This window comes from Talpa occidentalis, unplaced genomic scaffold, assembly GCF_014898055.3.
Source record: "Talpa occidentalis isolate TD23 unplaced genomic scaffold, MPIMG_talOcc4v2.1 talOcc4.6, whole genome shotgun sequence".
Taxonomy (NCBI): Eukaryota; Metazoa; Chordata; class Mammalia; order Eulipotyphla; family Talpidae; genus Talpa; species Talpa occidentalis.
This window is the reverse complement of record NW_023604972.1, coordinates 89608207-89632892: the sequence shown is the minus strand read 5'-3', so window position 1 is coordinate 89632892 and position 24686 is coordinate 89608207. Positions and strand designations below refer to the sequence as shown.

The following is a 24686-nucleotide window of genomic DNA, read 5'->3' as shown; positions in this document are numbered from 1 at the left end:
AATAAATGCACGGGGTGAGGATGGAGGGAAACACATTGTTGAGCAGAAACGTTAGCTTCTTATTTTAAAGAAATAAAATAATTACCCAATAAAGAAAAAAGAAATCGACCAAGAAACGATCTAAGGTCATGACACCATGTGTGGTACAAGGAGCAATTCAATCCATAAGGGCTTCATTACCCCCGCAATAGATAACATTTGGCTAAATCTAGCTGCAGATTAAATCTAGGCAGCACAGCAGAGCGCTGAATGGAGAGGATCCTTTTTGTGTGGTCCTTCTCCAGGAGCTGCCTGAACCATTAGCCCCAATATATTCCTCTCCCTATTAACTGCAATTCCCTCCCGACTGGGCTTCGGTCATTTGTCTCCAGGCTCTACGGGGGCGTTTGATGAGCAGAGAAACAAGGAGAAGGGGAGAAAAGCGTCGGGTTAATGAGTTGTAGCAAATCCACACTTTGTAGTTGGGAGAAGGAGAGCTGGTGGCCAATGTTTGTCCAACTGGTTTATTTTTCGAGACCCAGCCTATTGAAGAAGGCTTGTTCAAGCCGGCTTCGTCCTTACAAACACACAAACATCCTTCTGTTTGCCTTCAAAGAAAAGGGGACCAGAGCTGGATTTGCATGCGAATGAGGAGCCCTGGGAGGAGACGTCCTTGCCCATCAAAGGCCTCGATAGTCCGGCGGCCCGCGGCCTTTGTTCCAGCACCTGCTCGCCCGCGGCCCGCGCTCCTGGCTCGCGGGGTCCACTCCTGACCTGCCCCTTGGTCCATTTCTAGTGACCCACAGCCCGCACTTCTCACAGCCCAAACCTCACCCGGCCCGCGACCCTCATCTAGGAGCCACGGTCATCTCTCGCCTGACCCAGGGCCCTAGTGTCTCCATACTCTGCCCACCCTCCTCCCAAACCCACAGGGTCAGTAAAGCGGGGGCAGAACCCCAGACCCAGAGGGTGGAGGAGCTGAAATCGCAGGACGCAAAAGCAGGGACCTGGCAGGCAGGTTAAGTTTACTTTTTCTCAAGCTCAGGGGTTCACAATGCACTTGCGGTCTCTCCATAAGCTTCTGGTGGAGGGAATAGGGACCCCAACACCAGGTCCCCCAGAGGGCAGAGCTGGATCGCCCTGTGCCTTCCTAATACTCTTAAAGGCACTGACAAACCTGCACGACTTTAAAGAATGGGGACTACATTGAGAGAGATTAGCCAGGATTCCAACTTTGCGGACATCCAAGCATCATGCTAACAACAACAAGGTTTCGTTCCTTCGCTCTCTTCATAATTGTTTTCAGATCTAAATATTTCACACCTGTGCCTTACAGGCGGTTTCTAAGCCTGCTGACACCTCTCCACGTGGGAGACAGTGGCATCCCACTCAGTGTCTCCTTTCTTTCAGTCAGGCTGGAGTAATAATAGCATTTGCATATAAGATTTTGGCTTAATGATATCCCAGTTTGTGACTATATACGTAGTGGTAAATTCGAAGATGTGCGCATTTACTTTAAACTCTTAACATCTTCCAAACATTTCATAGGAAAATAAAACAGAACTTACTTTTGAAACTGAGTCAGTTTTTTCCTCCCTAAAAGAGGGATGAGAGGACAGGACGTCAAGAGTGAATGTCACTGCATAACACTGGCTCATAGTGCAGTCTTCCTTAACTTGCTAAGTTAAATCTGCAGATCTTCAGATATATGTATACCTGTCCAGATATTTGGAAAAAATGTAATAAACAGATTGAACCTCCTCTGTAACTCACTGATATTAAACATTTATAAAGTACATATTATATATGGTATGGTTTTTATTTGAAGTCCACAGTAACACCTATATTCATTACAACCAGTCCCACATTTTTTAAAAAAATTAGATATTGCCTGTTATTAATGGAAACATTTAAAACTAAAAAAGATATTCTAAATTACCCAAACTGTACAGTTTAATATGCACCTGGTGTTTCATTTTTATCCTTTAAACTTGTACTATCCTAAAACTGAAGGTTCTTTTATCCTGTTACTCATTTAAATTAGAATTTTGATGTTGTTTGCTTTTTGTGATAAAAACTTCCTTGTGCAATGACTGGCATCCCTTCAGTAGAGAAAGTAGTAGCCTCACGTACCAGAACTTTCAAACACAAGTTAATTGATATAACTAGTTTTACGCAAGACTTTAGGGCTATTTAACTGATGACCATCTTTATTAAATTTTTCCCACTAATTTCTAACTAGAAATTGCCCGCTTGCCGTGTTGCTCCATTAGAATGTAATATTATGTTGGCAAGTTGTTACCGACAGATACAATAGTTAGCTCAAAAGTAAATGTATATTAAAGGAAATGGGGACGCTCAAGACCAAAATTCTGCAAAGCTATCATAGGGTAACTGTGGGTTTAATTTTAAATAGCCTCAAGGCTCCTCAAAATGGAATAGACTGAGATTTGAAAATAAATACCAGAGTAACTTCTTGTATTTGTAGTAATTTTAAAAATAATTTTTGACCCCCTGCAATGGTTTTGACTTAGACTATAAATTAAAAAAACATGGCCCGATGTTTTTGTTAATTCTCTTTGAAAATAATATTTAAATCTGGTCTACAATATCTCATTCAGAATCTTTAACAGAAGAGAAAATAAGCTAAAAAGGGGACAACTGAAACCAATTATTTAGGTGGACTTTCTTTGAAAATTAAGATTTTATTTCTGAAAAAAGTGTAAAAATCTTACATTAGAATAGTACAATAATTGTCAGTAAAATTTACAATACTCCTTGTAAAGAATACGCAGTAAGTACAAAATAAAAATTTCGCATGTCTATTATGATACAAAACACAGGTTAAAATAAACGATAATTTTGACTTTTTTCCTCGTGTAAACATGTTAATCGTCTCCTCCTTTCCGTGAAAACGCAGCCGGCCAGCGTCCTCCGGAGAGCCGCCGCCTCGCGCGCGTCCCCGGCCCCTGCCGCGGTTCTTCCCCCACACCCCAGACCCGCGCGGCGCCTGCACCTGAGCCTCCCTAGACCTCAGCGGGGCTTAGAGTTTTTCAACTTTCCCCAAAGTCTCGGAAGCCCCGGCGCCACCAGGGCGCCCCGGCACCCCCGGCTCCCCGCCCCGGGTCGCGCTGCCCTGGGGCGCCTCGGCACCCACAGAGGGACCCGCGCCGGGGCGCGCCCGCCGGACTCCGGGGCGGCGGAGGGGCGCGCGGTCGGGGCAGGGGGGGGCCGGGCGGGGGCCGGGGCGGGGGCCGGGGCCGGGGCCGGGGCCGGGGCCGGGCGGGCCGGGCGGGGCGGGGGGCGGGGTCCTACCTGGCGCGGGCGCAACTAACAGTTGGGGATCCCGGCGGCTAGGCTGTCGCCCGCGGACAGGGCGGCCCCGGGCGCAGGGTCCCCAGCGCGGCCGACGAGGACACGGAGGAGGCGGCGGCGGCCGCGGCGGCCACGAGCGAGCGGGTGAGCGCGGCGGCGGGGCCGCGGGTGGCCTGGGCCGCGCAGCCGCCTCCCGCGGGCCCCGGGGCGGGCGCGGCCTGCGCGGCGGCGGTGGCGGCGGCGGCCGGCGGGGCCCAGGCTGCCCCCGATGATGCTCTCGATGGAGAAGGGCGAGCGCGCCAGGGCCGCCGCGCCGGGGCCGCCCGCCTTGGCCGCGGAGGCCGGCAGCGGGCCGGGCAGGGCGGCGCCGAGCGGGTGCGGCCGGTAGCCGAAGGCGGTCCGGGCCAGCTCGGCGGCCGCGCCGTGCGGCGGGGGCGGCGGGGGCGGCGGCGGCGGCGGCGGCGGCGGCGGCGGCGAGTGCGGGTGGAAGGCGGCGGCCGCGGCGGCGGCGGCGGCGGCGGCGAAGAGCGCGGAGGGCGGCGCGTAGGGCGGCAGCTGCAGGCCGTAGCCGCAGCCGTAGGCGCCGTAGCCGTAGGCGGGCGGCGGCGGCGGGCGGCGCGGGCGGGAACAGCGCGGCGGCGGCGGCGGCGGCGGCAGCGGCGGCGGCGGCGGCCGGGTCGCCCGCGCCCCCGCGCCCCCCGCGGCCCCGCGCAGCAGCAGCGACTCGGCGGCGGCGTTGGGCGGGAGCAGCGGCTGCCGCTTGAAGCGCTTCCTCCGCCGCAGGAAGCTGCCGTTGTCGAACATGTCGGCGGACTCGGGGTCCAGCGTCCAGTAGTTGCCCTTGCCGGGGTTGCCGGGCTCGCGGGGGATCTTGACGAAGCAGTCGTTGAGCGAGAGGTTGTGGCGGATGCTGTTCTGCCAGGCGGGAACTTCTCGCGGTAGTAGGCGAAGCGGCCGCTGATGAACTCGCAGATCTCGCTGAGCGTGAGCCGCTTCTTTGGGGCTCTGCAGGATGGCCATGGTGATGAGCGCGATGTACGAGTAGGGCGGCTTCACCAGCGGGTTCTTGGCGCCGCCGCCCGCGCCCGCGCCGCCCGCGCCCGCACCGCCCGCGCCGGGCCCGTGGGCGGCGGCGGCGGGGCCGGGGGCGCCGGGGAGCCCCGGGCGGCGGCGCGAGCAGGAGCTCATCGTCGTCGTCGTCGTCCTCCAGGTCCTCCAGCTCGTCCTCGCCGGCGTACGAGCGCCGCCGCCGCCGCCGCGCGGGCCCCGCCAGCCGCGGGCCGCCGCCCCCTCGTCGTCGTCGTCGTCGTCGTCGTCCTCGCCCTCCCCCACCACGTCGATGTCGGTCTCCTCGGCGAGGCCCGAGGCGTCGGACATGCCCGCGCTCAGGGTCATGGCTGCGGCGCGGCGGCGGGGCGAGGCATGGGCGCGCCGGCCTCCGGGCTCCCGCCGCGCCCCAGCCCGGGTCCGGGGCGGCGGGCCGGGCCGGGGGGCGCCACGCTGGGGGGGCCGCCGCCGCGGCCGGAGCGGGGCGGGACGGCGGGGCGGGCGGCGGCGGCCGGCGCCGCGACTCCGTCACCCCCGGGCCCCCGCCGGCCCGCGGGCTCCGCGCGCCGCGCCGCGCCGCGCCGGGGCGGGAGCTTGACCTCCCCTCGCGGCGCCCGCCGCGGCCGGCGGAGGGTGTGTCCGAGCCCGGGCGCGCGGGGAGAGGGTCGGGGTGTCGGGCCGGGAGCGGGCGGCGCGGGTGGGAGCCTGGGGCCGAGGCGGCGGGAGGGCCGAGTCCGGGAGAGGGCGGGCCCGCGCGCTTATAGCGGCGGCGGCTGTCACATGGTGCGCGCGTCAGCGCCGCGGCCGCCGGGAGCGGGGAGCCCGCGCCGCCGGGAGGAGCGGCCGCCGCGGGGAGGAGCGGCCGCGGGAAGGGGGCTCCGGCCGGGGCCAGGGCCCGGCCGCCCTCCCGCCCGCGGCGGCCCGGGCGAGCACCGCCGCGCGAGCGTGGAGCCCCCGGCCTCCGTCTCTTCAGGGTGTCCTCGACCCCAAGCTCAGGGGCGCGCCCGGGACGCGACGACCCGACCACTCGGTGGCCTGGCGGGGCGCGCAGGCCGGGAAGCGCCTCTCCCGCCCCGCCCCGCCCCGCCCCCGCCCCGCCCCCGCCCCGGCGACCGGGCGGCCCCGGAGAGCTGCGCTGAGGTCTGTGCGGTCGCCCCTTCCCAGGTCCGTGGAGCGACTCCCGTTACAGCTGATGCGAACCCCGCCTCCCGGCTTAAGCACTGTAATAATTGTTTATTGACCTTTTAACCTGTCCCCTTCAGTTCTTCTCCAAAAAACGTTTGCTTCCCGCCATCTGTTAATAAAAAATGCTTGTAGACGGCCGTGTTAGTCACTTATCTGCACGTGAACGCGCCGGAAACTTGACAGTTAAACTAAGCCACTCTAATGAGAGCATCGGACAGATTCCGTGGGAGACCTGTCTTTAAAGGTCTTTCTTTAAAGAAGTGATTGGCTACGGAGATGTAGAAAATTGCAGTAAAACTCCAAACGCACACAAAAATTCAACGATTCCAACAAGTTCTTGCATAATGGGATAAAAGACACTCAAGTTCTCAGTAAGAAGGACATTACATTCTAAGCAACTCTTCACAGTAATCTCAAAACTAATTAAATTACTATGACAGATACACGGATATCAGGCTGGCTTAATAATAGGCACTACAATGATAACATTTAGACCAGCTTTTAGAAATACGTTTTTAGAAAATCGCTACTGGGGAAAAGAAACGAAATAATTTTTTAAATAAGATTCAAGTTGTATTCAACCTGATTTTCCTTTTCCGGTGAAAAGGTAGTGGAAATAATTCAAAAGCAGAACTATTTGAAGTGTTCCTGTATTTGTCACCAGCTCAAATTAAATTTTTGGCCAGTAGAAAAACTCTTGCTGATTTGTGGAATTCACACTTCTACATAGGCATACCTTTGTGATTTTTTTGTGCTTCTAAAAATACTTCTATTTCAAAGTGGCCTTGCCTCAAATTTTTAGCTTTCTGATTAAAAATGAGAAATATCAATGGTTTTCTCTAGGAACAGTCGTCGGCTGCCCTTGTATATATCATTTTATCCACCGAGTGCTTTCCACGGCTTAAAATGTTTCAATACTCCCCTTATCAATCACAGTCTCAAGAACAAACTATTCCCTCATCTAAGACTTCTTTCTAAATCGGGTTTTTGTTGCTCAGCATGGCTAGCAACCAGTTACGCTTACAAATGACCCATGAAGTCCATCGTAGATCTTTGAAAGATCTATGAGAACGCCTCAAAATTCTAAATAAATTCTTTTTCATTGACTCCTTTGATATATGGCTGAACCATTTAATTATTGTAATGGGTTCGGCACCGACCTGAGCCAACATTAATCAGCACTATTAATCAGGCATTACATTGCTTTATTGATGTAGCCAGGAGTCCTGCCCCCGGAGCTCACTCTTACCCTTGAAAAGTTTGGGTTTTCTAAGTACTCAGTCGGTTTCTAAACAAACACGGTGCTTTTCGCGGGACTGGGGCTGGTGTGGTGAAGTATCAAAAGGTGAGCCGGCGGGGAGGAATTGCTCCCACGCCACTTGTTACTGTAACGATCGGTTCACCCCGTCGTTCCGCGGTTCACTGTCGCCCTGAACGAGTCTGACCGCGGAGCGCGCGGAGATTGACGTCGCGTTGCGCGCGTAACTGCCCGCAGTTCGCTTCCCTAACGGCTAACGGGCTCTTCCCCGGAAACGTTTGGGAAAACGTGGCAAATTATCTCCTGGCCTCTCAGGGGGAAAGTCAGGTCTCACTCAGGTTCCGAATGGAAGATCAGCCCGGGAAGGCGCGGCGGGGACGCAGCGGGCGAGCCCCACGGCCCCGCACGCGCCCTTCCCCGCGGCCGCTCTGCTCTGGGCAAGCGGGACCCGCGCGTTCGCGCTCCACCCGGGCGCCCGCGACGTCTCCCTCGCGCGGAAGCCCCAGGATTTCATCTCCCGCGCGCCCCGCGGCCCCCGATCTCCTCCACTCCGGGGACTCCCTCCCTAGCGCGCACCCCGGCGTCGCCCGAGCAGCGGAATCTCCACTCCCTCCCCCGCAAACCCGCGCTCGGGGCGAGCCGCCCTCCCGCGAGGCGGGACGAGCCGCGCGTCGACCCCGCCGCGCCGCGTCCCCGTCCCCGCGTCCCGGGGCGGGCGCCTGCGGGGAACGCCCGGGCGGGGCAGGGCTGCCCCCTGGTGGCGGCGCGCACCGAGCCGGCCCCGGCGCCGCCCGGGATCCGAGCTCAGAAGCCGCAGACGCTTTGCTACTCCGGGTTTTCGCTCCCAACGGGCTCGGGCAAGACAAGCCTCGGCTTCGTCGCGGCCTCACCTCTCCTTCTCTGGGACTGCGGCCCGCGCGGAGGCGTCTCCTTGGGCCGCAGGTTGAGACTTTTTTCTTCTTCTTCTTCTTTCCCGCTGGAGGCTTGGGCACCCCGGAGCCGCAGAGGAGCCGAAGGCGCGGCGGAGCCCTCGCAAGGCGCCGCCCCAGCCCTTTGCCCTCCGCCCGGACCGCGAGCGCTTTAAGGCCCCGGGGCCTCCTTCGGCGCGCCAAGGCTAGCAGCAGTCTGGGGGCGTCTTCTCCCGGGCCGGGGGCCACGTCCCTTCTCGAAGGGTCAATCCACGAGCCTGCGCTGAAGTGCTACTTCGCGCCTGGCACTCTGGGTTCTCGAGATAAACACGTGTAAAAGTTTTGAAGGGTCCCTGGTAGGAAGGTGCTCACAGTCTGGTGGGAGAGTCAGGTAATAGTAGTTATAACCAGGGCTCCGAGCGAGGGAAGCCTCCAGCCTCCGGCTCCAATCGTTCATCCTTCCGCAAAGCTCTATGCGGCTTCTCTTTTCTTTTTAAACTCAAATGTCTGCAGACCAAATGTAACTCTGTTCGGGTTTTTGTTCAGGTTTTGTTCACACCAAAGATGTGTGTTTATGAAAACATACATAGCATTATACTTGCATCTTAAGTGTACCGTCCAGAGGCGCTACGGCGCATCCACATGGATGCAAACATCACCACTATCCATTTCTAGAATTTTCCATCATCCCAAAATGAAACTCTGTACCCATTAAAACAGAATTCCCACTCACACCCCCCAACATACACAATCTCGGCAACCATGATTCCACTTTGTATCTATGAATCTGCCTACTCTAGTTACCTCAGGTAAGTAGGAGGAATCATAAAGTGTTTCTCCTTTCTGACTTATTTCACTTAGCATAACGTCTTCAGAATTCATCCTTGTTGTAAAATGTATCCAAATTTCGTTCTTTTAATTTAGAGTATTTTCCTTTTGTTCATCCATCCATGGACATTGGATTTGTTTCCTCCTGTTTCTTTTTGAACCTCCATTTATCTAAACCCCTTGAAACACTCCGCAAGCCATAGGCACTCAGTAAAGGTTTGTTCATTTTCCTACATCTCATCACCCGCAGAAACCCTCAAAGGAACCCCATTGTCCAGAGTGCACATACTAACGAAACAACCGTGATGGTTATTTCTGTGCCCTTTTAGATTTGTGGCCTCAACTTACAGTTTTGAGACTTTCAGACTCAGCTGCTTCACGTTATCTTCAGTTTAAACAGAAGTAGGGGCCTCCCTGCTGGCGCAAGGGGTTAAGCACCACACTATGAAGCAATCCTCAGCCTCTGCAGCAAGAGTTCGATCCCCAGCCAGGAAGCAACCCACATGGCACAGCAGACCTCTCCTGACTCACCCGCTGCTCCCCTCAGCAGTGTATTTAGTCAGTCTGCCTGTTCTGTCCCCCACTATCTCTGGTGAATCCTCTCAACCCCTCCTCCCCCCCCCCCAGCATCTCTGGCCTGTACCCAGCTCTTATATGCATAAATAAATAAATCTTTTAAAGAATAAAAAGAAGTAGTACATTTATTGCAGCACTGTTTACAATAGCTAAGCTATGGAAACAACCTGAATGCCCAAAAACAGATGACTGGATCAAGAAGATGTGCTATATATACACAATGGAATACTCTTCAGCAATCAAAAAGAGAAACTCATGCCATTTGTAGCAACAGGGATGGAGCTGGAAGGGATCATGCTCAATGAAATAAGCATGAGGGAAAAGGGAAAAGAAAACTATTGGATAGTTTCACTTATAAGAGGAATATAGGGAAACCAAACAAGGGGTCGAAGGGGGAAGAGGAGGGGTCAAAATGGGAGGGACGAGCACAAGGGACTATGGTGGTGTTTTGGGTCACAGGTGATGTGGTGAGAATTTTATGGGGAATACACCTGAGGGAAGAAAGCAAACATTACACAAAAATGAACAATGAGGGCTTCCCTGGTGGTGCAAGGGATTAAGTCTCAGCACTATTAAGCTATCAGCAGCCACTGCAGCAAGAGTTCAATCCCCAGCCAGGGAGGTGACCCACAGGGCACAGCAGACCTCTCCTGTCTCACTCACTGCTCCCCTCAGCAGTGTATTTCAGTTAATCCACCTGTTCTGCTCCCCACTCTGTCTTCGGTGAATCCTCTCATCACCCTCCCACTCCCCTCCCCCCACCTCTGGCATACACCCTAGTTCTTGTATGCATAAATAAAAATAAATCTTTTTTAACAATGAGCAATAATGTAAAAAAAATAATTAAAAATAAGTGGGCATTAAAATGCCACCACAACTAGTTCTAGACAAAATTGTGATCATCCCCACACATACAGACTTTCTAAATACTTTCCATGCCCTCTTACCTGTCCTAATCAAGATGACCTTAAAAAATTTTTCCTGGCTGTCTACGGCCCTCCATGTTAGCATTCCCTGGGGATATAATATCACCTGCCATTAGTGTTGGTTCACACATGCCACTAAGCTAATTTCAAGGTGAACAGTGGGTACCCTCATAGGATGATTAAGGCAACAGGCTCTGACAGTTGCTGCTAACCACTGTGGATGATGGTGAGCAGAGCCTTCCATCATCTTGTCCCGGTTATGGAAACCCCTCCCACTATGACTCCATGGACCTGGCCCTTGCTACCCCCTCTATGGGGCTGGTTTGGTAGGTAGTCTTAAAATAAGTTCAAAACAAGTTATTACTGACTGACAGTGGTAAGGACATTTTCCAAGAGTAGGTACATTTTAACCTAGGAATTCTGTTGATAAAATGCTTTAATCCAATTGTAAATGGTAGGTCTTTAGGCAATATGTTTGAGAGGTGAGATTCCATTGTGAAGAAGATGTTTTAGTGGTCTTCTCGGACTTACTAGGCAACTATTCTTGCACAATATCTCCTTAAACAAGCTGAGCAGGATTCAGAAATCCTCAAGAATTCAGAATGTCAACTAAGGTCTAAATCTTGTTTTATAACACCAAAATTATTTACACTGACTCAGGAATTTTCATTACTGCAGTTAACTTGGACTAGCCCTCCCTCCCCACCACATACAAACATAAAGACTTATTTAGCTCCGGATTGCAGGGATTTGCAGTGGCACACACTTATATTTTATACCACCAAATCAAAAATTCAAAAGGTGTTTTTCTATCATGAATTTAATTTCAAAATCTATACATCTCCATTTCAAAGAGGACTCTTCCTTTTGGTGACTACACTTAATATAAAACCCTCAGGCCCATGCCATTATGACTCTAACTTTCTAGTGTTTATTTAAATTGTTAAATTTCATGGAAATAGACTTTATATTTTTAGTTTCAACATAAGAATTTTTAAAATAATATTGCCACATCTAGAAAGAGGGTTTGTTTTTTTGGTTTTTTTTGTTTGTTTGTTTGTTTGTTTTTTACTAAAACTTCACACAGGGTCTGTGAAATCTCTCTGCTTAGAAAGGATGGAGCTCTCTAAAGTGAGTCTAGGGATGGATCTGTCTACAGGACACTCTGAAAATGAAAAGGATGCTTAAAGACCATGAGAAATGCCTTGTCATGAATTGTAAGTGTGCTGAAAATGTGTACAGTGACCAACCTTCTCTAGCACGCACACACACAAACACACACACACACACACACCACTTTATTGCCTAATGTCCAGGCATAAGTCAAGATTGAATTATCACCTCTCTTGTCTCTGGTGCAAACACACTGAAACCCTCCTGTCTAGCCTCAAGGACAGCCCCTCACCTAATACTACAGTCTAACACTAAGCTGGGGGATGGGGGGAGGCCCAAAGAGGGGGTTAGTAGCAGTCACGTACAAACACTGTGCAAAAGACATTTTTGATATCTTCTCCTGAGGCATGGTGAATCCCCTTTGCTAGAAATCTTTGTTTGCATAGCATTCCAGGACAGAATAACAAACAAAACAAAACCAAAAAACTGGGAAAGGACATGAATCTAAAATTTACAGAAGAATAAATACAAATAATGGAGGATAACTATGGATAAAATATATGAAAACTAGAAAAAGGTGAAATGCCATTTTCCGCTATCAAATTAGCAAATTACAGAGGCTAATGGTGAGAACTCAATCATATATAACCTGAGGAAGATCCAGGCAATGCAGAGCATGAATCTTAAGTGCCCATTCTCTTTGATTCAGTCATTCTAGGATTCTATCCTAAAGAAATAACCAGAAATATGAACAAAGATTTATGTACAAAAATTATTGTTGCCGCTATTTTTTTTAAGGGGTAAAACTTGGGAACATTCTAAAAGCCCAACAGTCAAATATGTTGCTAGATATCTTGAGCCGTAACACATTAGGTTTGTGGACAATTTTAATAACTTGAAAAAAATCTAATCTAAGATTAACACAAATTGAAAAGTTCATATAGAAAATTACATAAACTATTTTATCAATTACTTAATATACTATACATGTAAATAGTATGAATGGAAGGAAATATAAAAAAAGGTCAACTGATTATTTCTGGGAGGTGGAATTGTGAGCTTTTATTTTGTTATTTATGTTGCATTTTTCTGTGTTTTCTAATGTTTCACAGTACACAATCCTTAAAGAAACACAATTAAGGTAGAAGAGAAACTGTAAGTTGAACACTTTATGTTGTCAAGAGTATAATTATTGGAGCAGAAAATAAGAAATTAAAATAACCATCATAAATCAATTAAGGAGGGAAAAGAATTTGTTAGTAATGTTAAGGAAAAAAATAGTAATTTTTAAAAACCCTAGTAGAAGCACTATGTAGGAAGAATGTAGTAGTTGAAGTAAAAACCAAAAAAGAAGGAATAAATAGCAGAATGAATACAGCTGGAAAATATATTGGGCTTGAATATCTGATTGAGGATGTCTCCTAAAAACAGTTGGAAATGAAAGGACAGAATTGTGGTTCATGAAATCCATTTAGTGGATGGCAGTCAGCTGTGAGAGAATGGGATGGGATGGATGGGATGAGATGGGATGGATGGGACAAGACAGAATAGACTAAAAAAAAAAAATAGAGTAGATTAAAATAGACTAGACTAGACTCCATCAGCATATGACACACAATAGCTAAGAATAGTTTGTAAAACATTTACTCCAGTTGTTTTCCTATTCTTATCATTTGTGTTTATGTGTGTGTGTGTGTGCTGAGTTGCTTTGTAGAATTAACCCCTCAGTGTGTGTCACAATAAGAAATGTTTGAAAGTTACCATTTGAAAAGAACATATTATACTCTCTCCATTCACCTTCTCTGGGACTTTGCTCACTTATTACCATCTTTCTCTCAACTCTCCTCTCAGCTTACCAAGTTCCAACCCTTAGATCTAAAAATAAAAGTCACTCCTGTGCCAGTGCAAACTAGCACCCTCTCTCCCCTTCCTTTCATCACCTGTTTCCAAAAGGCCGGTTCATCCAGACTTTTTGTTTCCATGTGTCAGCTCTCACCCACTCCTCCAATCCTCACAGTGTCGTTCTGACCCCCAACACCAGAATTACATTCATCAGTGCGTGATGGAAAATCTGGCCATGGCCATACAAATTTTGGAAAATCCAAGTCCAGTGAAGAAAGTAGTTACCTTTACGATAGGACTTTGGAGATTTTAGGTTTGTAATGTGCATTGTGACTCTTTCAGAGTGATGCAGATACAATGAAATATCTTCCAAGTTTATTTTACCATAGAACACCAGTTTGAGAAATGGTGAGATATTAAAATAACGTGATAGAGTTAGTAATGACTTTCTAAGTGATAATTCTTTTCATCCATTTACCTAATATTCATTGAGCATCTGCTATGGGCAGATCTGTTCTAGGCACTTGGGATATATTAGTAAACATTGGGACAAAGATCACCACCCTAAATACCAGATGGTCTCACTCATAGCAGGAATTTAGAAAACCTAAATAAGGGACCAGAAAAAAGACTAATTATAATAAAGTAAAAATCAACAAGCAACTATAAACCAGAGACACGCTAGGGCGGGGCAGGGGAGAAGGGAGTAGGATCAAAACAAGGGGGATGGGAATTGTATGGGGACTCTAACCAAGATGAAGATGGCTATAACCAATGTTTGACTATAACCAAAACATTGTGCAAAAATGAAAAATGATGTAAAAAATATATAAAATAAAATTTAAAAAAAACACAAAAACAACAATGCAAAAATAAATAAATACATTTGAAAACGAAAAAACAAAGATCACTGCCCTAAGGATGTGGTATTTAGCACGAGAGAGACCATAACATATCATTCAAAAAAAAAAGAATGGATTAATTAATTATTTACTTCTATATTGTGTTAGAAGATAACAAATGCTGTAGGGAAACTTTATAGAGGGGCAAGAAGATTGAGAGCGGTAGGGGTACAGTGTGGAAGGGACAGGTAAGTTTCAATTTTAAATAGTGAGCAAAAACTGGTATCATGATATAACTGGAAATTTGGAGAGGAGAAATACAAGCATAAGAATAATTAGGGCAAAGGCCCCGCGGCAGGAGCATGCGTGTCAAATTCCACAAGTGGTAAATATGCCACAGTAGCCTAGTTGGGTGAGCAAGAGGAGAATGGTCCAGAACTGTTGAGTAAGAGTTGACATTAAAGGAATATAGGATGAGAGGAAATGACATTTTTTACAAATTAATAAAAAATGAGCAAACATTTTTAAAGGCTAAATAATATATTGCATGTATATGCTGCACTTTGGTTCTCCATTCTTCTGTCAATGACATGGATGGAGTGCTTTCACTTTTTTTGGCTATTGTGAATGCTGCTGCAGTCAACATGAGTAGTCAAATATCTTTGAGTCTCTGTTTTCAATTCTTTTGGAAATACACCCAGAAGAATTGCTATATTATGCAACGATTTTATTTGGCATTTCCTGAGGAATTGCCATACTATAGTGTGGAGCCACCATTTTATATTCCAGGCAACAATGCACAAAGTTTTCAATTTTCTTTCATACTAGCCCATACTTGTTATTTTCTTTTTTGCCTTTATAGTTGCCATCCTGATGAGTATAAAACCACTCTGAACAGCAGTAATGGACTTGGAAATCATCCCTCTTGTCTCCCGCACATTATGTATCAGTGTGAATAAACAGATGCTTGAAAAGAGAAAATAATACCCAAGAAGTTTTGTGAGAACTTTCCAGGGTATTCAAGAAAAGACTTATAAAGACTCTCTCTCTCTCTTTCTCTCTCTCTCTCTCTCTCTCTCCCCCCCCCCCCTCACTCTCCCTCTCTCTCCCCCCTCGCCCCCCTCTCTCCTCCCCTCTCCTCTTCTCTCCCCCTCTCTCCCAAGCTGATCATTACCACAGTCCACCACTTAGGGGCAATGTTTCCAAAATAAGGCTGAGTATGAGGATCACAGCCCTCCATTCCTTAGCAGAGCAGGAAAGGACAGAGAGGAATGTAAAAGGGCCAGGGACATTTAACAGTGATGGATACATTCACTATCTTTGTTATGGTACAGTATGATGTGCCATACATACATCAACACTTATTAAATTGTACAATTTAAATATCTGCAGTGTACTATATGTCAATTATTCCTCAAAAACACTGTTAAAATTCCTTCAACCCAGACAAATATAGGAATTTCTCAAAATGAATTTTGTTAAAATGAAAGGCAAAGCAAAAAAAAAAAATTTAAAAATGGGAGCAATTTAGGAAATAATTCGGCAGGTTTATAGATGACAATTTTCTTGTGATTGAGTAGCTGTGGCCACACATGTCTGTGTCTGCTTTCCTGACCCTGCTCATGAGGGATTTGGACACTAAACTTGTGGGGAGTAAGGCTGCTCAATACAGTTTTATTATTATTATTATTATTTGTTTGTTTGCTTGGTTTATACAAGCACTGGGTACAATCAGAAGCGCGGGAGGGTGAGAGAATTCACCAGAGCCAGAGCGGGGAGCAGAGCAGGCAGAAGGACCGAAGTACACTGCTGAGGGGAGCAGTGGGTGGCAGGAGAGGTCTGCGCGCCATGTGGGACCCTCCTCCGGTGGCCGGGGAGCAGCCGGGGATCGAACCTGCGCCGCGGCAGCCTCGCAACCCAGCGCTCAACCGCTGCGCCACCGGGGAGGCCCTGCTCAATCCAGTTTTGCAGAAATTTTAGGTCCTGCTGCTGTCTCCTTTCCAGTTCCTTCTTCTGGAAGACAGGTTGGTATGGTCACTTTTTTCATTGAACTCTGTGCCCCCAATGAGGAGACTCTTAACAGGACTCCAGGACTCTTCTCTGCTCTAGCAAACTACACTAACCTTGCTTACAAACTCAGCCACCTAGGAAGTTTTTCTGAAAATGCTACCCATACCTCAGAGTCACCTAATATTCTCAGCATCTAACCCAGCGCTAACGTGAATTAAAATTAAAACTGGATGCTTCGGGCCTCCCCGGTGGCGCAGCCGTTGAGCGCTGGGTTGCGAAGCTGCCCGCAGCCTCTGCAGCGCCGGTTCGATCCCCGGCCACCAGGTGAGGGTTCCATATGGCGCACAGACTTCTCCTGCCGCGCCTGCTGCTCCCCTCAGCAGTGTACTTCGTCAGTCTGCCTGCTCTGCTCTCTGCTCTGACTCTGGTGAATTCTCTCACCCTCCCGTGCTTTGACTGTACCCAATGCTTGTATAAATAAATAAATAAATCTAAAAAAAAATAGCCCCTCTTTATGAAATCTACCATTAACTACATGTTCAACTCTCCCAATTTTTCTTATTGCTTCTCTGGAGGGAGTATATGTAATCACTAACGTAACTATTGTAATCTATGCTCCAAAGTGGTTAACCTAAATCACTTAGAAATGTCCTTAGAATTGGAAAGGAAACTAGTAGTTATTAAGGATCTACTATTGGCAGACACGGTGCTAGCTTTTTCCACATTCTTATTTATTCCATCCAATACCTTGGTGCTTTCCCCTTTTTACAGATGAGGTATCAGTTCCCTCTAGTAGAGTTGAGGTAACTTCTTCCATAGACAATCTTCTACCAGACAATCTTCTACATTAGACTTTCAGAAGGTTCCTGGGCAGAGCAGTGGTGAGAAAATAGGAAAATCAAAAGATACCAGTCAGCTACTTTGAATGAAGAGCTCTGGTTCAGCACCATTGTTGGGTCTATCCTCGAATTTGTCACAAATTAGTTGCGCGGTCTTGGAACTTCTTCTATCACATCACCAGCCTTCACTATCAAATGAGGGAGGTAGGTATAGATATTCTTTATCTTTTGCTTGAAAATTGCACTCAATTTTCTCAACATTGACCTCTACTGAGCATTTTGAACAAATGTGGATACAATCTGTTTTACCAAGGAGGTTATCTGATGACATGTTAGCTAAGTTTTCAAAAGGACAATATTGTCTTGTGGGCAGGTTTTGTGAAAGTGTTCAAAGTCTCCTATTTCATTTTCCCAGTTGGCTTCTCAGTGTTAAGAGAGTGATGTTAAGAAATTCCAAAGCTCTCTCTCTCTTTTTTTTTTTTTTAAGGATTTATTTATTTATTTATTTATTTTATACAAGAACCAGGGTACCGGCCAGATGCGTGGAGGGTGAGAGGATTCACCAGAGACTGAGCGGGGAACAGAACAGGCAGACTGATGAAATACACTGCTGAGGGGAACAGTGGGCAAGACAGGAGAGGTCTGCTTGCCATGTGGGACCCTCCCTGGCAGGCTGGCCAGGATCAAACCGGCGCTGCAGAGGGTGCAGACAGCTTCACAGCGCTGCGCTCAACCACCTGCGCCACCAGGGAGGCCCTGAATAGTCAGATTTTTAAAAAATTTATTTATGCATACAAGAGCTGGGGTGTAGGCCAGAGTTGGGGGGTGGTGAGAGGATTCACCAGAGACAAAGTGGGGAGCAGAACAGGTAGATTGACTGAAATACATTGCTGAGGGGAGCAGTGGGCAACACAGGAGAGGTCTGCTATGCCATGTGGGTAGCTCCCTGGCCAGGGATCGAACTCATGCTGCAGTGGCTGCCGATAGCTTGATAATGCTGAGACTTAACCCCTTGCACCACCAAGGAGGCCCTGCATAGTCCCAGATTTTTAGGGTTTGTTTTTGGCTTGGTTTTAATCTGACACTCTAAATTCCACATGAGTGAAACCATTCAGTATTTGTCTTTTTCCTCCTTACTTATTTCACTTAACATAATCCCCTCCAGTTCCATTCATGTTGTTGCAAATGGCAAGAGTTCATCATTTTTATAACTGAATAGTATTTCATTGTGTGCATATACCGCGTCATCTTAGTCTACCCATCTGTCCTTGGGCATTTAGGTTATTTCCATAACTTGGTTATTGTAGTGTTACAATGAAAACAAAAGTGCATCTGTCCCTTTGAATTAGTGTTTTTGCATTGTTCAGTAGATACTTAGGCATGAAATTGCTACATTATGTGGTAGACCATTTTTAATATTTTGAGAAACCTCCACAGTGTTTCTGTCAGGACTGAACCAGTCTACATTCCCATCAAGTGTCCAAGGATTCCTTTTTCTCCACACCCTCACCACGGGTTGTCTCTTTTGTGTAAGGCACTTGATATTACTGTATTCAGTGAGGCTGCTGTGTGCTTTGTTACTCTGATCTTGCAATCTTGATGTCATCAGGGAGATTTTCTTTCAACATTGAACACACTATACACTAGCTCTTTCCCTCATCAAAAAAGTAGCCCCCCCCCACCCCAATAGATTTCACTTGTGAGTTACAACAAAATGGAGGGATACTGTACTGGCATCCAATGAACAACTCCCCAGCCAAGCCCTCCTGTTCTCTCCTAGCATAGGTAGACACTTGCTTCCCTTCTTTCTCATCATATTTCATGCTCTTGATCCACATCTCAGCGAACGAGGGCCAATGTTTCCTTTATATGGCCTGCCTTCCCTCCTGTTATCTTATCCCTACTTGTTAACTTTGACAAAGATTGCAACTGCTGCCCATAAATGACTCTCTCAATTTAATGCTGCCAGTTTCCAGCCAAAAAAAGCTTCACAGATTATAGAAAAACTTAGTCACACCAATAATTTTGGCATTACTCATCTGGAAACTGGAGATTTGCTGTTGCCCAGCATTCAGAGGACTGAAGTCCTTGCTTCTTGCTCTGGCTGATCTCTGGGAGGATGGCTGCAGGATGTTCAAGTAGTTCTCCAACTTCTGAGTGCATCAGAGCTTGTTACAACACACAGATCTGTGTGCCCCACCCTAGAATTGTAGGTTCAGTAGATATTAGCTGCATTCTGAGAATCAGATTTATAAAAAGTTCCCATGAGATGCTGCTGCTGATCCAGGGACCACACTTTGTGAATCACTGGAGTACAGAGTGTCTGGAGGGGGTACCAAACTACCAACCTGGCTTGTTAAATCTAAAATAGCTATTCTCAAATTGTCTCCATATGAGACATACTAGGATCACCTGGGGAGAGGGAACATTTTGGATACCCAGGCTGCATCCCATTATAAATCAGAACTCTTACAAGGTGGGAAAAAGGCATCAGTGTTTTCTTTTTTTAAAGCTTTCCAAATGCTTCCAATTTCAGAAGTAGTGATGTAGAGCGGTTCTCAACTCTGCTTGCAAATTAGAATCTCTCAGGGAGCTTTTAAAATGCATTCCTGACAGGGCCCACCCCAACCCCAACTAATATTATCTATTCAATCAGAATAGCTGAGTGTGTGTGAAGCCTGAGCAGACAGACTATTTTACTTCCTCCCTCCTTCCTTTGCTCCTTCCTCTCTCCCTTCGCTCTTCCCTACCTCAGTTTCTCAGATTTTTCTAAAGTCCAGTCAATGTTGAGGATTACTCACTAATCTGGACTTCAGTGTACTCCTATTATAAACTGGCCTTTATATTCCAGTTAATAACGCCTTATTTTGAACAAGACATTGGGATAATTGTTTTTATTTTTTGAAAACTAGAGGGCACTAGTCTGAATCATCTGGTGGTGTAGGAGCAGGGAATATGTCTTTAGGGCTGATCCCCTAACAACAGGGCCAGACCTTCCCTAAAAATTACCTGAGCAGCACTTCTCAGAGTCATCCCTGGATTTGTAGCAATGGGGTCACCCAGGAGCTTGTGAGAAATGCACATTCTAAGATCCTACACTAGAAATTCTATGTTTCATCAAACTCTCTACATGACTTTGAGTCAGGTTAAAGATGGAGCATCACTAAGCAGAGATAGCAGCGGTGAAATTAAGATCTTGATCTTCCATCTTTAATATTGAATCTATCTCTGTTCCCCTTTTTTTTTAAAACACACCCTCACCACGCAGAAAGGAAACTACAGCAACAGCAGCAGCATCAAGGCCAGAAGCAACCAGACTTAATCGATTAGACCATGTGATCAGTGTTAGAGGGGACATTCAAACTCTATCATCCCTCTGCTGGGTATGGGGTTCTATCCCTGACCTTCTTGTTTAGCTGTAGGTTTTTTTTTTAAAGATTTATTTATTTATTTATTTATTTATGCATATTAATAAATAAATTTATTTATCTGGGGTACAGGCCAGAGATGCGGGGGGGGGGGTGAGAGGATTCGCCAGAGACAGAGTGGGGACAGAACAGGCAGACCGACTGAAATACACTGCTGAGGGGAGCAGTGGGCGAGACAGGAGAAGTCTGTGGTGCCATGTAGGTTTCTCCCTGACTGGCAGGGGATCGAACTAGTGCTGCAGAGGATGCAAATTGCTTCATAGTGCAGTGCTTAACCCCTTGCACCACCAGGGAGGTCCTAGCTGTAGTTTTTTTTGTCCCCTTAACATCGTTCCACAGGTAATCCCCAAATTTTGATAGCTGCAACACTTAGCAGATGCTGTGTCTCACACACAGCAGCATCCCATTATAATACAGTTATTTATGTCTTTCAAGTCATTATTTGCCTGTTTTACATAATCTAACCCCCCCCCCTACAGTCTTGGTGTAATAGGATGATCCCCAGGGAAAAGGGAGGTTCCAGGTTCCTTGCCCCACCCAAGGAATGATGGCGCCTAGCAGGAAGGAGGAGAAGCTGGAGAGACTGGGGGAAAGAAGAATGGAGAGCAAGGAGACCTGGAGGAGGCACATAGAACAGAGAGATATGTGAGGAAGCTGCACTTGCTTCTCAGCTTTGGACTAGTACCAGGGACTTGGGGAACATGGAAGAAGACACTTGAAACAGACATGGGTGAAGGACCCATGGGGAGGTTAATAATGGCAGTTTTTAATCTTGATTTTGATTCTGTTCCAGACTTGTCTGACAGTTTCTGTCCCTTCCTTATGGGTCCCCATAGGAAAGCCCCAAAGGGCCTTAGACCTATGACAAGCTTTTGGGCCTCAGCGGCCTTGCTTTGGGCCAGACTTGTTAGGCTAAGCCTTTACTATTGAGGGGATGGGTAATTTTAGGTGCTTGATTTGGAAACTATTTTATCTATTCTTTGTCTTTCCTGTCTCTTTATTGTACACTAATTGTATTAAAGTTCTTTTTCATTAAAGGTCTTGCACACTAGAGCATGTTTTGTCTTGAGGCAGTGGATGGCAGAACCTATTTAGAGCAGGGAGGTTTGGGGGTTCTGGAGTGCCCCTCACACTGCCCAATAACATTGGGAGGTAAGCAGATATTATACAATGTATACATATAGTCTTGAAGGGAAAGTCTAAGAGTCCTGGGGCAGTTCTCCATCATATTTGATGGCCTACCAAGTAAGCCAAATCTTTCCGTTTAAGGAGGTACTAATATTACTTTCCATCCTACAAGAATATATGTCTAGAAGGTCATCATATCTCTCCCCAATCCTTTCTTCATACTTTTATTCCAAAACATGAAGTTGGGGAGAAGAAGAAAGATAGGACAAGACTGAGGTAAGGATCTAGGCGGAGACAAGGAAGTGGAACAGGGGAGAAATGGGCTTCTCTGGGACCAGAGCTCTGGGGGCTGTGGCTGTCAAGGATTCCTGTTAACATAGGTCCCAAAGGCTCTCCAACCAGATTCCCACTCACTCCTACGCACTAACTTCCCTTTCCACTACCACTTTAGTAGCTTCTGAATAAAATCTTTGTTCTCCTCTGGGCAACTGAAGAACAAAATTCGGGCTCAGCTTTCAGTTCCTTAACTATACCTTTTAAAAACACATACATGATTTTAAGACACTTAAAGGGTTTTTTATTTTAATTTTTTTAAGGGTTTGCACTCTATTAATAGCAAAAGTGGTAGGGGTGTGAAAGGCAAAAGGCTCCTACCTGAGTAGGAGGCTCCTATTTTGCTATTTCATGAGAAAAAGGGAAGACATTTCCCCACACTCTGTTTTTCTTTGGGATTTGGAGGCAGAAAATTAATCTGCAGCTCTTGCTCACCTAGGCATTTCATTGCCAGAGCTGAGATTTAAAGAAAGGGGGAGTTTGGGGTCACTGTGAGCAAATGAGCTGGCTGCTGCCAAGACAACCATTAGGAAGAGTAGGGCCTGAGAACAGCTGTTGGGGGCGGGGAGGAGTGTTCTCTAGTTCAGTCCCCAGACCATACCCTGGATCAGTGAGAGGAGGTGACAGAGAAGATGCAGATCTGGGCCAAGAAAGGGGCAGACAGGAAAGGGAAACTTATGCCAGGCAATTGGGAAAAAATTACTATAGTGGACTCCGGAGAAGGAATGGGAGGATTGGAAATTTGGTCTTTCATGAAGGAGTGGTGAGAGAAGTTAGGTGACCCAGGTAACTAAACTAAGTCAGACTTGCAAAGCCAAATGCAATGCTTGATTCTGTGGGTAATGTGTATTCCACCTGTCTCTCATGCCAGGAGAAGTACTAATAAATGTTACATGTTGAAACTTCTGCATAACTTGTGCATAAAAATTCCATATGCCAACTGAATGGACTACATGAACACATCTGTCAAAAACAGGTCTCTTAGGCATAATTTAGGACATTCCAAAGAAGCATTATAACTGTTTCAGCCTCCAAATGGTATGAATTAACTCTCATAAGCCAGGTCTAGTCTGAGAAAAGGACCAGGCCAAATGTTCAAATAATTCAAGTCAAACATTTTTGCTTTATTATAGAGTATCAGCAGCAAGGTCTTTATTTCCCCAAAATTATACTTCTGATTGACTCAGGATTTTATGTCACATTGTTAATATATGCTAATATGTCCAAAATAATAAAATGCTTCATATATTATGGACTTGAAAAGGATATGTTAATATTTTGCACTTTTTTTTATAATAAATTTTATTTTTATATTCCCCATACAATTTCAACACCCCCATTTTGACCCCAATCCCTCCCCTCCCTCCACCCCCCCCAAAAGTGTCTCTGATAACTATAAGAAAGTGAAAATCAAAATCAACAAAAATCTATGAATATTTTGCACTTTTGCAAGAATCTGTTACTGTACATTGACACACATTAGACAACTTTAATACCCATGTTAACTCCTTTCAGATGCATTCTCCCCCTGCAGTGGGAGATGCATGAAGGAGGAACATAATCCTCCCTTTAGGAGGAAGTCTAGATGTCAACTTTGTTTGCTCAGTATCCGCACATATATTAACTTCAGGAACTGGAAAATTTGCTTACTCATTTTTCCTCATACTGATTTTGTTTCTGTCCTTGTTAACCTTTTGAAAAATATCTTTAGAAAACCAAGTATAATTAATGAATGAATTGGATAATACAACAGAATCCTCAAATGTCTCAGTAGTCTAAAGAATGAAATACAGCAGGCATGAATGCAAATCACACCTAGATCACACACAGAAAGCTGGAATTAGGGCCTCCCTGGTGGCCTAGGAGTTAAGGCTCAGTGCTACTACGTATGAAGACCCACCACAATGCCCTGAGTTCTATCCCCAGCTGGGTAGCTAACACACTTAATGCAGCAGAACTTTCCTGTTCCCCCCACTGCTCCCCTTAGCAGTGTATTTCAGTAGATCTACTGGTTCTGCTCCCCCACTCTGTCACACCCCCACCCCACACTTCTGGCCTGTACCCAAGTTCTTCTATGCAGAAATAATAAAGTCTTTTAAAATTTCTGAACTTTGGATTTTATTTTTTAAAAAAGACCCCGCTGGCCTGCACTCCAGTTCTTCTGCACAAAAATAAATAAAATCTATAAAAAAATTTTTTTGAGCTTTGGATTTTATTTTTTTTAAAGAGCTGGAATTAAATAAGGAGAAATTTAATATATCAGCAGCATGAAAGGTTTAGGGATTTCAGTTTACTACTCTATAGGCATCAGCAAATCGTGCAGGCTGCCCTGTGTAGTCTTAGACTATGCTAAGTACCTGCTTTAGGTACTTTATCCTACACTACAAAACAGGAGAAAAGATATCCTTCCTCAGCCCTGTGTCAGAGATATATCTTATTTTTTTAAAAAACAAATTAGAATGGATCCAAACAGGGCATCTAACTTGGCAAACGACACAGTGCCTACCCCTAAAGGATACTTAATGCAGTGGGGAGCTGAGTCAGATTGTTTCAGGGAGATGATGTCCTGAACAAACTTCACAAACAGGTTTTTGGGACTCCACCCTGACCCAAGGTCAAAGAGATCCAAGGCACCAAGGACTGAAAACCCCGTAATGTCATCTCCACCTAAGGGAGGACTGCTGGGAACTAAGGGTGGAGTTCAGCAGCCAGGCTTGGTATATAATCAGAGACATGTGGGCCTTGGGTTGTTGGTTTTTCACCAGCCTTCTGTGTGCTCTTGGGGTCCCAGCTCAGCAAAACCGGTAGAAATGAATTTCAGAACTGAGATTCATTAGAGAACATGTCCTTTAACTTAATCGTATACATATCAATGGAGGAAACAGAACCCAGAAAACTAAAATCTCTCTCTCTCCCTCTGTTCCCTCTCCCGCCTCATTTCTCTCCCCCCTCTCTCCTCTCTTCCCCCCCCTCATTCTTTCTCCCCTCTCTCTTCTCTCTCCCCATCTCTCTTTCTCTGTGGGTTATTCCTCTCTTCATTCCCCTATTCTGTAAATGACCCTTCATTAACCTTTTTGTGTGTGCCTGCAGTTGAGTCTCATTATAAGTCCATTTTAAGCACGTGGGTGA

General features: G+C 46.8%; 1 pseudogene; it reads right to left on the bottom strand.

Annotated features, from left to right (window-relative positions):
• Nucleotides 1-3332: 3332 nt before the first annotated feature.
• LOC119260418 (forkhead box protein D1-like) lies at nt 3333-4689 on the bottom strand (annotated as a pseudogene).
• Between the last annotated feature and the right edge of the window lie 19997 nt (nt 4690-24686).